The 10,896-nt window shown below is 35.0% G+C and overlaps 1 pseudogene; it reads left to right on the top strand.

Annotated features, from left to right (window-relative positions):
* Positions 1 to 5,142: 5,142 nt before the first annotated feature.
* Positions 5,143 to 5,261, top strand: LOC131843208 (5S ribosomal RNA; annotated as a pseudogene).
* Positions 5,262 to 10,896: the final 5,635 nt, after the last annotated feature.

The raw sequence follows: 10,896 nt of genomic DNA on the forward strand, positions 1-10,896 counted from the left end.
TTCCATGGGTCGATTGATATCAGGGTTGTTTTTTAACATTCTAGATATCGTTTCAGTGGGGACTGGAGGCCTTTTGTATCCTCGGGGTCCTGAGCTGCGGCCCAAAATGCCCTTAGCCTTATCCGCCCCTGCCCCAAAGGCTCACGCGGTCCAGGTAGTCATTACATAGTATAAAACAAAGTCGCTGTCGCTGTCTGTCCGTCCCTATGTATGCTTAATAGAATAGAATAGAATAGAAAATCATTTATTCAAATAAACTTAATTTAAGCACTTTTGAATAGTCATAACAATTTGTTTTTTATCTACCACTCGTTCGGAAAGCTGTCTCATCACAAGAAGAACGAACAAGAAACTTGTGTGTTGCTCTTTTAAATAATCCTTGTAAGTTTACATTTACAAGTCGAAACGTGTGAATACAAACTACCAACAAGCACTAATTTTTGGGTCAAATATAAATATGCAATAAGATTCTTATAATAGGCTTTTTTACATAACATCTGTTTAATATAAGATTTGAATTGCCTCTCTATAAGATTTAGCGTAGACTTAATCTTAATCTTTAAAACTCCGCAACGGATTTTGAATGTTTTTTTTAATAGATAGAGTGATTCAAGAGGAAGGTTTATATGTATAATACATGTACACCTGTGCGAAGCTGGGATGAGTAGCTAGTATTCAATAATTTGAACAATCAAATGTAAACAATTGTATAAATTACAACACTACGTAATCGCATCCTGTTCCGAATGAACTTTGTTTCAAATCCATTGTCGCTACCCACTTTTTTTTTAAACAAAGCATTTCATTTGTTTTGAAAAAAAAATCGTCTATTCTCATCCTGTAATTATTAAGCACAAGTCAACTATAATATCAGTTACTTTGACACTTCGCATAACAATGCATGCAGACCATCTGGTACGACCGTCTACAAAACTACATCTGGTGTTAATCACCGCATTTTCGACTCTACTGCTTTAAGATTAAGATGTTTGTGTACGGTATTGTTAAGTTTGTGATGGTTTAGGACAAAGCAAGCAATAGCTTTGACAATTAACGTCCTGCGCAGGTCCTAAACGTGACGGTGCGACGGCGGATGGTGGCCACATGTGCGCACCGGCCCACAACTCAAGCAATTGTTCCAACTTCCAATAGCATTTGAGGTATTTATATATACTTCAAGTTTGAATATTACAATTTATATCAGTCACTTATATAGGTAGAGCTTTGTGGCATAATGATTTGCTACCGACTTTCACACTGACGGTCGTGAGTTCGAATTTGGTCGGCAGCAAATAAAATATTCTGTATTAGTTTATACTAAAGTTGAAGTTAAACCATAGTTAAAACAATAAAAAGATCTTTGACAGCAATAACAGTTAAATAAAAGAGTATATATGCTGGTGCTATATACATTGTACTATATCTAATGTTATATTTATTGATTTAATATATTTTTATACCCAGACTAAAACAAAACCCTCCGATCGATCCCCCGTCCAATTCAAACGGGGATCTATATTACGACGGCCTGAGCCGAGGTTCGAACCCCTAGTGGTGCCCTCAGACTAAAGTCGTATCCGTCAAGCGGGAGTTGGCCTTCAGCCGCTCCATAAGTCCTTCCGCGGGTTTGGAGTGCCATCTGCACTCGCCGCCTATCGTCCGGTGAATCTGTAAAGGCCAGCTGCGGCCAACAGCATTAGAGTTGTCCGAAAAAAAAACCAATACAATCATAACATATCAAACATTTGTATTCATATTCATACAAATGTTTGCACCGTGCGACGAATCGAACCCGCGACCATTGGATAGCAAAAGCGGTATACTATACCACTATACCACCGAGGCTGTACATCATGTGCCTTTTATTAAATTAAAATTAATCAACAATCACAAGATTTATATTGAAATTTTTATTTAAAGATTATAATTAAATTTGCTATGAAAATAGAGTGTATTATGAGAATGTACATAGGCTATCTTTTTATTTAAAAAAGCAGTAGAAGTCGCGGGATGCGGCTAGTATATCGTATATGGGCGTGTACAGTATTTGGCTAGTTTGGTTAACTACGTAGGATAGCTGATTATGTTGTTTTTATTACGTTATCTGAACCGTCAGCGTGCTCTGATACCAGCAGGTCTCAACAGCCGCTCGTATCTCCTCCCCAAGATAAGCTCCATCAACTATTGACACGCTTTTTGTGAAACTTTACAACATTTTTACTTTTACTTTATCTTTGGTTCAGAGGAAATACAAACAAACATAAAAATAATATTTTTAAATGTTTATTTATCTTTGAAATATATTTCCAACTAGCTGTACCGGCGACTTCGTCCGCGTGGAATTTAACAAAGAAGTAACTTGTACTCCAAGTTAATTTTAAATAAATAAGCGTGGAATTTAACTTTATTTTACTAAAATAAAAGAAATTTTCTAAAATAAAAGTTGTCTAAGTTACTCCTTATTACATCAGCTACCTGCCAATAAAAGTCCCGTCAAAATCGGTCTAGCCATTTCAGAGGTTAGCCGGATAAACATTTGTCGGACAAACATACATAAATATTCATATGTGTCTACTTGTGATCTAGTAATCATACTACATAGTGGTACGTAGCACACATGAATAAATGATTTTTGGCATTGAATTTAACAAAATTACCCCCGTAAAATTCACGAACAATTAAAAACACCCAATTGTTCAAATGTTATGGGAAAAGTTCCTGTATTGCTGAATTGATAATTTATATCGATGAACAGGACTCCCACATTTGGAAGAAATCCGTTGGTAACAACAATAGTATTTAATAATAGGCCGTGAGTATACGGGCGGTCGCGCGGTCGGAACTGCGTGTACCATTATCGGTTTCTGATCGTTAAGATCGGCGAGATATCGGCCTCGGCAAAACTTTGTGGTTTTACGCAATACGGTAAGCTCGAGCCAATCTTCATTTAGTAGTGTTGCCAGACTTCCCGATTTTTCGGGAGTTCTCACGGTTTCAGATGTACCTTGTAACTACATAGGTACTACACAAAAGTACACCGATTTTTCGGGAGTTATCACGGTTTCGACATAGGTACATTGTAACTACATAGGTACTGTACAAAAGTATGCCTATTTTTCGGGAGTTATCACGGTTTCGACATAGGTACATTGTAACTACATAGGTACTGTACAAAAGTATGCCTATTTTTCGGGAGTTATCACGGTTTCGACATAGGTACATTGTAACTACATAGGTACTGTACAAAAGTATGCCTATTTTTCGGGAGTTATCACGGTTTCGACATAGGTACATTGTAACTACATAGGTACTGTACAAAAGTATGCCTATTTTTCGGGAGTTCTCACGGTTTCGACATAGGTGCTTTGTATCTACATAGGTACTATACCAAAGTATGCCTATTTTTCGGGAGTTCTCACGATTTTGACATAGGTATTTTGTATCTACATAGGTACTACACAAAAGTACGCCGATTTTTCGGGAGTTCTCACGATTTTGACATAGGTAATCTCTATCTACATAGGTACTACACAAAATAACGCCAATTTTTCGGGAGTTCTCACGATTTTGACATAGGTAATCTCTATCTACATAGGTACTACACAAAAGTACGCCGATTTTTCGGGAGTTCTCACGATTTTGACATAGGTAATCTCTATCTACATAGGTACTACACAAAATAACGCCAATTTTTCGGGAGTTCTCACGATTTTGACATAGGTAATCTCTATCTACATAGGTACTACACAAAATAACGCCAATTTTTCGGGAGTTCTCACGATTTTGACATAGGTAATCTCTATCTACATAGGTACTACACAAAAGTATGCCGATTTTTCGGGAGTTCTCACGGCTTCGACATAGGTACTTTGTATATACATAGGTACTATACAAAATTATGAAATAATAATAATCCAGGATAATTCACACAGCGATATTTCCGACTCTGTTTTATTTGGTCTCCAATTTGGACTGAATAACTGATAGAAACATTAAGATAATTTTTTTGTTGTAAATATATATTTAGATTATCTAAATGCCGCCACTCTTGCCCCCAAGAGTTAATAAAGAAGACTGTTAACCCCATTGCTAGAAATGTCTAACATTAAATGAAAATCCAGTGCATGAACAACTATTGCCATGCACGCTCGTCATTCAAGTAATCGTTTAGTGAGTAATAGGCTATGCTCAGTAAATATGATTTAACACATGTTTTGAATTTATTTAAGGGTAATTCCAATATATCCTTTGGTATCTTATTGTAAATTTTTATATCTATTCCCATAAAAGACCTATTGACTTTTTCTAAACGATACTTGGGGACAGCAAGTTTGTCTTTAAATCTAGTATTAATATTATGAATATTGGTGTTTTTTGGAAATAACTCAAGATTTTTATGAACATATAGGATATTTGAATATATAAATTAAGAAGCAACGGTGAGAATATTTGTCTCTTTGAATTTCTCTTTTAATGAGTCACGACTCTTCATACAGTAGATCGCTCGAATGGCACGTTTTTGTAATATAAATATATTTTTAATATCTGCCGCTTTTCCCCATAATAATATTCCATAAGAGTGTAAACTATGAAAATAACTAAAATAGACCAATCTAGCGGTATCAGTATCAGTCTACTGTCTAACCTTACGCACGGCAAAAGCTGCTGAACTCAGTTTCGCTGCAAGACTTTGAATTTGTGCACCCCATTATGTTTTATTATCTAATGTGCCGCTAAATAAATAAATGAAACGTCACTCGCATTCCTTACTGTTAGCTATTATAATCCCAAGAACAATGTGACGTTTATCCACTGCCAAACATACGTACTAATGCGAAAATAGTTATATTTTATAACCGTCATATACCGTGCATCATACTCGTCGTCGCATTACTCTAGTTAGTACCGCACGTGTTTTAGAAGGGCCGTAATAGTACTGTTTCAATGACAGGTCATGGCAGGCCATCATCTATACATATAGATAAAATTGGAGTGTCTGTTTGTAATATTGAAATAACCGTACTACATGCATATGAATATAAATACAGTACATATACCAAAATATCATTTTTTACCATTTTTGTCTGTCTTGCTGTTTGTTCCGGCTAATCTCTAAAATGGCTGGACCGATTTCGATGGGACTTTTCCGTCCATACCACGTTGAAAACACCGGTTCTCGTCCGATCACCGAAGTTAAGCAACTTCGGGCGTGGTCAGTACTTGGATGGGTGACCGGCTGGGAACACCACGTGCCGTTGGCTTTTTAACGAGATGGGGCCTGCCCTGCAACATCTACAGGGCGCGCCGTCGCCGTCGGAGCTGGGGCTGGGGAGGAAATGCACATGCGAATCCCCTAGCTCCGGCATAGGCGCTCCTAGGTACACCGTGTGGTTTTTAGTGAGTACAAATCTCACTCACCACCCAGCCCTCCCTCCGGTGGGGTGACGGTCTTTTGAAGACTTTCCACACGTTAAAAAAAAAAGGTAGCTAATGTAATAAGGAGTAACTTAGGCTACTGTTATTTTAGAAATATAAAGTTTAATTCCACGCGAACGAAGCCGCGTGTATAGCTAGTTTAATATATATTTAAGTTAAATCAATAATCAATCGCTGTCGCTGTCTGTCCGTCCCTATATATGCTTAAATTGTTAAAACTACGCAACGGATTTTGAAGCGGTTTTTTAAATAGATAGAGTGATTCAAGAGGAAGGTTTATATGTACAATATATGTGCACCCGTGCGAAGTCGAGTCGAGGAGGTAGTCATACATAAAAAATCCAGCTTCCTACTAAGAACGAAAGCGATTTGTCCAATATTTCAATTAACATTTTGTACATTAGTTTCACGAAGACTGTCATAATTTTTGTTTATTGCACACCATAAAACAGTATTACCTGTAACTGCAGTTGAACCAGATGTTCTGTTCTACGGTGTAAACCGTGAGAAAGCGTCCCAACTCGTAAATCAATACGTATAAATAAAATTGGAGTGTATGTTTGTAATATTGAAATAACCGTTTTTTACTACATGCATATGAATATGAATACGGTACATACACCAAAATGTCATTTTTTACAATTTTCATGTGCGTCTGTCTGTCTGTTTGTTCCGCCTAATCTCTGAAATGGCTGCACCGATTTTGACGGGACTTTTATTGGCAAGTAGCTGATGTAATAAGGAGTAACTTATGCTACATTTATTTTAGAAAAATAAAGTTAAATTCCGCGCAGAAGAAGTCGCGAGTTCAGTTAGTAATAAACAATTACAATGATTTATCTTCGTAGACAGTTCTAACTCGCGTCGCTTGATGCACGCAGTTAATGATCTTAACTTTTTCTAATGATGTTGTTTATTTTAGTCTATGGTCATAGATATCATAGAGTATGTCATGTTTACTTGTTATATTTTGCAATAAAAGAAAGATTATGATAATAAAAGTAATAATAATCTCAGGACAATTCAGACAGCGCCATCTAGACTCAAGTTAAGCTAGCTAAAGCTTGTGTTATGATACAAGTACATAGATATAGATTTTTCGTAAATACATACATATTATACATAGAAAACACCCAGACCGATACAAACAATCATACTCATGAATACAAACGTTTGTAAGTGATGAATCGAACCAGCGACCATTAGAAGTAAAGCAGTGTGCCAAACCATCATCATTATTACATAGTATAAAACAAAGTCGCTGTCGCTGTCTGTCCGTCCCTATATACGTTTAAATCTTTAAAACTACGCAACGGATTTTGAAGCGTATTTTTTAATAGATAGAGTGATTCAAGAGGAAGGTTTATATGTATAATACACTAGCTTTTGCCCGCGGCTTCGATCACGTAAATTTATCCCCTTAGAGGTGGAATTTATCAAAATCCTTTCTTAGGGGATGCCTACGTCATAGTAGCTTTATGCAAGCAAAGTCTCAGCCCGATCGGTTTAAAATTGACCAAGTTTCATACAAACTTTCATCCCCTATTTTATCCCCTTGGAGGTAGAATTAATCAAAATCCTTTCTAAGCGGATGCCTACGTCATAACATCTACCTGCATGCCAAATTTCAGCCCGATCCGTCCAGTGATTTGGTCTGTGCGTTGATAGATCACTATGTCAGTCAGTCACCTTTGAGTTATATATATTTTGATGTACACAGGGGCAAAGCCGGGGCGAGTAGCTAAGTAACCTATATTGCAACCTTTGTTTTATATCTGTCACCGCGGTCAGAACAATTTGGTGACAACAAATAATGTGACTCAACTCAGTTTAGATACAAAAATGGTTAACTGAAAACCTATTCACATTGATGAACTGAGTACCTACTCTTTGTTTTACAATTTATACATAATTAAATAAACGTAGAAACCTACCTACTGTGTACTGCATTGTTTGTGGTTGCACCGACTACCTATCTGTTTGTTTGTCACGTGCCATTTCACAATTTGTCATGAATACACGAGGAGATAGGTACAACATTAAAAATGTCACAGATTATGTAAGGTCTAATTAAATAATCGTTAAATCTGCAGAAGCTCGATGAAGTTACATAATTAATTAGTAAAATTAGATATTTTTAACATTAAACATCATCCGTCATACTCGTGAACGGGTGCTGCTTGTAGGGACTGGTCTGCTCTAATCACTATGACTGATTTCCTCTTATTAATTGTTTAACCAGTTGGTTATATATTCAATATTTTTTCTATTTGAGTATTTAATTGAATTAGTGCTAATTGGTGGTTTGTATTCACACACTTAAACTTTAAAATGTAAAGTAATAATAAAATTATTTAAAAGAGCAACACGCAAGTTTCTTGCTCGTTCTTCTTGTGATGAGACAGCTTTCCGAACGAGCGGTAGATTAAAAAAAATGTAATGACTATTCAAAAGTGCTTCAATGTAAGTTTATTTGAATAAATGATTTTCTATTCTATTCTATTCTATTCTATTCTATTCTATTCATGTAGCTTTTGTCCACAATTCTGTATATGAAAAGGACCCCTGTATATTTTAATATATGTTTATATACAGGATTCCTGTATCCTGTATATATACACACTTTTTTTTATTGGGTTGGGCTATTGTCAGATGTTTATAGCACCTGTAGCACTGCGACCTACATAGATCTATTGTGCTCGCCCTTTTTCAAAGTTCGCTACCTAGACCCGTCAGGAACAAGAATTGAAGGATATTCTTAGGAGCGATGGTTTTTATCTACTCGAGAAAAAGTGTAAACTTTCCAAAGGAGATATTACGTTTATGCATGAGTGGGCTACAACCACATAGGATGTGTAGTGGCGTTTCCTCTTCAGTTTGGCAGTATCTCAATATACACACATAATTATGTATGTAGGTTTATTTTATTCATGTAGTGATTTTTCCAGTGATAGTATTTATGAAACTTTCCCAAAGTCGCCAAGTGAAAGAATAAACATCATATTTTTAATCGTTCATTTTAAATTTGAATTTAATAACGAATCTGTATTATTGTAACATTTATTTCAAAAGAATACGACCTGATATTCTTGTCAGTTCTTCTCACCTCGAAATCATTTCGAACTGACGGTAGATTTGAGATATCATAAAAGTCTGTAATTGACCTACATGAATAAAGATTCTTTGAATTTTGAAATGTTTGTATCAAGTCAACAGTTTGTCTTTACAGATTTCTACTTTGTTTCTTGTTTTGAAAAGTCAATTAATATTCTACCTGACATCACCCTTACTATAGTAGATATATTGATAAAAATAATTCAAAATTTATTAACAGTGTTTGCGATCGCAAATAGCCATTTAATATATTTAAAAATAAAATTATAAAAATTCTAATTTGGAAAGTCACGCATGGAACACCGAAGTTATTTTATATACATTTTGCACTCCTTCTCGAACATTCTGTGGCGTCATTATTAAATTCAGTGTATAAAATTATATGTGCACCATGTTTGCGATCGCAAATAGCCATTTAATATATTTAAAAATAAAATGATAAAAATTCAAATTTGGAACGTCAGGAACATCTCTGTTATTTTATATACATTTTGCACTCCTTCTCGAACATTCCGTGACGTCATTATTAAAATCAGTGTATAAAATTATATGTGCACCATGTTTGCGATCGCAAATAGCCATTTAATATATTTAAAAATAAAATTATAAAAATTCAAATTTGGAACGTCAGGAACATCGAAGTTACTTTATATACATTTTGCACTCCTTCTCGAACATTCCGTGGCGTCATTATTAAAATCTGTGTACAATATATTCTAAATATTTGATTTATTACCTACAATTAAAACAAATTAAACATTGCAATATTTCTCCAGATTTCGTGGATTCTTGATGTAAGGTCATGAATATTCTATCTGGGGTTTAATATTACCCTTTTACGATAATAGGGATATTGGTAAAGGTATACTGTACACAAGAGGCAGAGATAATAAATATGTGAATAAATAATGTAACAACTCCAGGACAACACACAGCGCCATCTAGTCCCAGCTACGCGGAGCTTGTATTACGGATCCTAGACAGTTGATTTTGTTGTAACTGGCTAATGAAGAAATGTTTTATATTCTAAATTTGTATTTGAATTTATAGTTCTTTTATATTACATTCTTGTTTTTGATACTTCAATTCCTTCTTTCTATTCCCAATTGTCAGTAGTCTATATTAATATATTTTCTCCGTTTACCTAGTCTTTTTTCTTATTACTACAACAGATTTATATACTTAAACACGACAAATTATACTTTTTTTGAAAATATATACATAATATACAAAGAAAATACCCAGACCGATACAAACATACTCATGAATACAATGTTTGTACAGTGCGAGGAATCAAACTTGCGAGTATCGAAAACAAAGCGGTGTTCCAAACTGCTAGACTACTGAGGCCGTCGTGTGAATTAAAAATGAACTATATTAAAATATATAACAATACTAGCAGATCTGACCACGCGTTGCTGTGGCTAAGGTTCTTGAATAAAATAATATTACGACTATAAATTGAGATATAAGGTATCCCATCTTTCGAGTTGGATCAAATTGCACACAATGTGCAAATTAAATTTGCAATGGATTCAGTAGTTTAGGAGTCAATCGCGGACAAACAACGTGACACGTAATTTTTATATACAAAGATATACATAGGAAACACCCAGACCGATACAAATAATCATACAAGAGAATACAACTAATTTTAACTTTGATTACTTAATTTGATTACAACTAGTGTTTTTTTAATTATATTATTTAAATAACATTTTATTGAGTCAAAAAACTAAACTGAGTTCTTGCTACGAATAGTAGCCAACTGCTAGCTATACTTATGATGTTCCTTGGAGAAAAACAGAGCGATTTCCTGACCTGGACATATTTACATATGACTTGTCGAATTTTAGCAGAATGGCAATGGATTTCCTAAATAACACGTAAAATTGTAGGTTATTATTGTTTTAATATATATTTAATACATATATATATATATTTTGTAATTATTAATATTTCATATTTTTCTAAATTTTTTCCTAAGCGAGCATATTGGGAAGCTGTAAAGCTCGCTTAGTTTGATGTCAATAAATAAATATCTCTTTTCATACATTCTTAATTAAAATATTCTTCAGCAATACTATTTCCGAACCGATACGATAATGAAACCTTCAAGAAAAGAGCTTATTCCTTTTTAAAAGGCCGACAACGTACTTGCAATTCCCCTGGTGTTGCGGCTGCTCATGGGCGGCGGTAATCACTTACCATCAGGTGAGCCGCATGCTCATTTGTCCCGTGCTATAAAAAAATCCAAACCAAAATCAACAAAAATCTAGATTAGCACTGCGCGGTAATAGAACCCGCATCGCACAGTAAGGCAGTGTTAACTCTAGACCACCGAAG

Source organism: Achroia grisella, unplaced genomic scaffold (assembly GCF_030625045.1).
Source record: "Achroia grisella isolate CSIRO2021 unplaced genomic scaffold, CSIRO_AGI_Agris_v1 utg2870, whole genome shotgun sequence".
In the NCBI taxonomy this organism is placed as follows: Eukaryota; Metazoa; Arthropoda; class Insecta; order Lepidoptera; family Pyralidae; genus Achroia; species Achroia grisella.